This window comes from Herpailurus yagouaroundi, unplaced genomic scaffold (genome assembly GCF_014898765.1).
Source record: "Herpailurus yagouaroundi ecotype Mexico unplaced genomic scaffold, PumYag 196, whole genome shotgun sequence".
In the NCBI taxonomy this organism is placed as follows: Eukaryota; Metazoa; Chordata; class Mammalia; order Carnivora; family Felidae; genus Herpailurus; species Herpailurus yagouaroundi.
The window spans coordinates 29,815,124-29,819,801 of record NW_024412427.1 but is presented as its reverse complement, the minus strand read 5'-3'; the positions used below and the strand labels follow the sequence as shown (position 1 = coordinate 29,819,801).

Genomic DNA, 4,678 nt, shown 5'->3' with positions numbered 1-4,678 from the left:
CTCCTCTCCTCTCCTCTCCTCTCCTCTCTCCTTTCCCTTCCCTTCCCTTCCCTTCCCTTCCCTTCCCTTCCCTTCCCTTTCCCTTTCCCTTTCGCCCTCTTTTCTTACAAGGCTCCACACCCAGCATGGAGCCCAACACAGGACTTGAACCCATAACTCCAAGATCAAGACCTGAGTGGAGATCAAGAGTCGGACACTTAGCCGACTGAGCCAGCCAGGTGCCCCAGGAAGTTCTTTATTTTCAAAAATTACCTCGCACAATCTTTCCCGGCGCGGGGTGCTCTCCGTTACTTTATTGTGAACAGGCAGGTGCTGTTTGGGTGAGACACGTCACCTGAAACAACCCCTCTTGGTGGTCACTCTGGCCGCTCACTAAGGTCATCTGAAGAAATTGATGAAAAGCAGGTAAGACCCGGTCCCCAAGGGGGTGGCGTCATAGCTTTGCAAAGGGAGTGTAAACGAGGACAGTAAGAAAGCCACCATCAGTGGCTACTTTATGGAGATAGCACACTGACACCTCTGGGATGAATGAACAACAGCTGCCCCAATGTTATGCAAAGAGGCTCTCCCGGCTTGGGATGAAAATGCCGCCCAAAGCATCCTCCAGATTCCAAAAATGCTGTATCGCCAGAACTGAGAGGGGAGGGTAGAAGATGCACTCAGACACTCCAATGACTCAGAAGGTGGCTTTGATGACGAGGAGGACCCTGAGCACCAAGATGAGTTGGAAGAGCTGGCAAGATATGGAGTCAGGGGCCCAGGGTGAAGACAGCACTAAGGTAACATATTATCACACATGTGATTGTAGGCATGTACCGTAAATAACCAATCAATCGTTAGAAACAGATATTTCATCTACTTTCAAAAAGATTACATATCAACTAGGTCATAATGCCTTTGGATATTTTGAGTGGGGAAATGGGGGGATCATGGTATGTGGGGATTGTCTTTTATTGTCCCCGGCAGCACCCTCTTTCCAGAAGGCCCTGATACTCCTTGTGACTCTGCCCCAGGACGGGGGGTGGGGGGGCTTCCTCTGGCTGCCTGCACTGGTGATGGCCGTAATAAACACCTTCCAGGAGCAGCCCTCACCCAAGGACCAAGGGGACTTGGGGTATAAATCCCACAGCTCCCTCATCCCTTGAAGGAGAGGATGTTCAAAGCGCGAGTTCTGCACCGGCCCCCACAGTTCCCATGGGGATTAAGCACACGTGCCCCGGTGGTCACCTGCTTCATAGCATATCCTCTCCTGTCTGACTTGAGTTCTCTATGTCACTTTCCCATTCCCTGCCCAGAGCTTCCCAGATTCCCTCCAGATAAACTAGATTGACTGGAATGCTTGTGTCAGGGGCCGCTCCTGGGGAAATCCAACCTACGGCAAGCACAAATGACAAAGGATAGCGATGGTTACTCTCACCCATTATTATTTTGTTAAAGATCAGGAGAATGCACTTCCTGCTTTGTGTTCTTGTTCCCCAGAGCTTGTGAGAGCTGGGCCCGGTTCTGGGGTATCTTTTAGGTCTGGTCCGAAACAGGGAGGTCTGACTGTACATTTATCTCAAAATAATCTAAAGTGATTCATTCTCTCTCTCTCTCTTACTCAATTATATGCTTGAGCAGCTATGCCAGAAATCGGTCCATCCAGAGCAATTAAAAGCTTCCTTTGCCAGACCTTGGGGATTTCTCTCTGATCAATGAGAAAAACACTACAGCTGGAAAAGAGCCGAAACCAAGAATAGGGCCATCATGTCTTAGCTGTTCAGACAAGCTACAGCACCATTCAGATGTTTTTAAAAGACCCTTTTATTTTCCAATATGGAACGTTGGAGGAATGATAAGAAATTTCACATTAGTTTTTCAATGCTTTTGACCCCAAACTGGAATTCATTTGTGAAAATTAGTATCTGGCTCTATGTATCAGCTCACGAGCCATGGTAAGGTACTTATTATTATATTTATGATTAATAATAAAATAATAGCAGCAGAAATCATGTCCCTCATAGCTACCATGAGATGGCCAACGTGCTAAGAACATCACACGTTTTTATCTCAGCTGACTATAATGTTACTATGAAGAGGTCACTGTTATTACGTCTATTGTATCAATGCAGTTACTCAAGCTCAGAGAGATTAAGTAGTTTGTCTGAGATCACACAACCAGGAAGTAGGAGAATGGGGTTACAAAGCCAGGCAGTCGGGCTCCAAAGCCTGGGTTTTTAACTATGGGAAGGCAACCAGCTTTTCACACCAGAAGGAAAGAAGAGATGAATGGGCTTTGTTGATTTCATTGCCCAAGGCCAGGCTCAACCTGACCTGCTTTTTAATGTTTATTTATTTTTGAGAGAGAGAGAGAGAGAGAGCGTGCAAGCGGAGGGGAGGAGAGAGAGGGAGACACAGCATCCAAAGCAGGCTCCAGTCTCTGAACTGTCAGCACAGAGCCCCACGCGGGACTCGAACCCACGAACCGTGAGATCATGACCCGAGCCAAAGTCAGATGCTCAACCGACTGAGCCACCCAGGTGCCCCCTGACCTGCCTTTTACAAGAAGTTGAAACAAGGTGGATTTTGCTTCTCATGCCATTCCTTTCTGCTGCTCTCTTCTGTGGAGAAGTCAGAGAGTTTTGTCACAAACTGGGGTTCCCTAGGTCTCAGCTGCGTGTGGCTGCAGAAGGGGGCACAGCCACAGTGACGGAGGACATTTCCTGGGTCTGCTCCAGCCAGCTGCTGGCGCAACCCTCCCCCCCGTCCCCGGGAGACACCTCTGTGGGTCCACAAACAAGCTGGTTCCCATGGGAGCCTGCTGCTGTGCAGCTGAGAACAGCTGAGATATTGCTTATCTAGAAAGACAGCGTGAATACCCTAAACACATGATACTGGTTATGTGCCATCATAGTGATCACTTTCGAGCAGGGCGTACCAGGAGACTCCGGGCTACCCACGGAGCCAGCGAGTGAAGAACAAGGAAAATCCCCCAGGGACATCGTGGGATGCTACAGGGGATAGAGTCATCTCAGCTTCACCTGGCCATCATTCACTGTGTGACTTTGGCCGCGTCGCCTCCTGCCCTATTTCCTCCTCTGTGAAATGGGCCGATGGTTCAAAGGAGCCCTGAGGCCCCTTTCCACCCCCAGAGATCTGTGAGCAGCCCTTCCCACAGGCAGCTTGCATTCCCCCAACCCTTTGCTCTGCATACCGTCCGCTCTGTTTATGTCCTTGGGCCTGTTTGTGTGGTTATTTGTCGAGTTGAGGATTCAGCTGGACTGTAAGTTCGAGAGGTCGGTGAATGGAAACTTCTTTGTGTTTGGATTTGCACAGGGTGGTTCTAGCACAGTGGTTCCCAACCAGGGGTGAGTTTGCCCCCATGGAACATTTGGAAATATCGGGAAAATTTTTATTTGCCATGACGGGGGTGGAGGGGGGAGGGCACCACTGGCATCTAGTAGGTAGAAGCCGGGGTAGAAGTTGCTAAACATTCTACAGTGCGCAGGACAGCTCCCACAAGACAAAATGATCTGGTTTATAATGTCAGTGGTGCCGATGCTGAGAAACCCTGGTTTAGAGGAGGCTAGATGGGCTCACTGGCTATAGGCACCAGGCATTGTGCAGTCCTTGGTTTGCCCTCCTCTTCAAGTTTCTCTCTCTATAGTCCGGAGAAGACCAGCAAATACTTAGGGCCAACCTGAGGCACAGTTATTCTTTGAAAAAAAAAAAAAAATAGGTATTACATGCACTCAGTGAGAAGGTCAGTACAGACCAAATGATCCTCTGTTCAGTGGGGGCTGTCCTGTACATTGTAGGATATTTAGCAGCGACCCTGGCCTCTGCCTACAAATGTCAAAAATGTCCACAGGCATTGACAAATATCCCTGGGGACCCTGGTTGAGAACCACTGTTCTAGAGGTGTCCTTTGCCTGTCCACACACCTATTTATTTATGAAAAGATGTCTTTTTCTTATGGTGCTTGACACATAGTAGATGCTCCATGAATAGATATTGACAAATGGATAATTGAGAATAAAGCGATTTACGTAATCAGTCAAATCCTACCTTAAAGGTCGCAGAGGTACGGGTTACATGTGTCCTAACACAAGTACAGGATATGAAGTCATTCTTTCCTGGTTCTGACTTCTCAGTTTTGCCTCGAGGAGCACCATCTCGTTACGCTTCCAAACTATGTCACTGCTGAGGGCGAGGTTGTGGAGGATGAGTCCCAAATACCTTAAAGTCCATTCTCAGAAGCAGCCGGGCGGCCTGTAACAATGTGGATTATCTGTATTCTGTGCACCTGAGGGTCTCCTTCCCCTCCCCTGACTGGCAGACTGGGGGAGGCATCAGGGATGTGCTTCGTCTACCCCAAGGGGCCTTTCCTGCCCCATCAGTCCCGTTCTGCCAACGTCTGGCTTTCGTGACAAGCTGTGGCCTTGGTTCCAGCAAGAGTGCCCTTTCTAAGAAGGTGGAGGCGTTAGTCCAGCTTGGGCAATCAGCCCAAAGTCCATTTTGTGTAATTCTGGGCTGCCTGCCCAGCTTCTTCCTGGAGTACAGCTGGGGCTGGGATGGTCTCTGGATTTTCCGTGTTTCCTGGAGTGGAGTGGTTGGGGATCTGGGAGCTGGGCAGGTGACCTGTGCCCACCACCACTAGGACCTGCTCAGGGTGGGTACTCCAGGGGGCCAGCTTGCT

General features: G+C 49.5%; 1 long non-coding RNA gene across 1 annotated transcript in view; it reads right to left on the bottom strand.

Moving 5' to 3' along the window:
- The window catches only part of LOC121012014 (uncharacterized), a 10,625-nt gene extending 6,206 nt beyond the window's left edge, over positions 1-4,419 (bottom strand). Inside the window, exons 1-2 of the long non-coding RNA XR_005781915.1 lie at positions 4,048-4,419; positions 253-382 (exon numbers count right to left, since the gene is read on the bottom strand). This is a non-coding gene — a long non-coding RNA (uncharacterized LOC121012014). The remainder of the gene's footprint in view (positions 1-252; positions 383-4,047) is intronic.
- Positions 4,420-4,678: the final 259 nt, after the last annotated feature.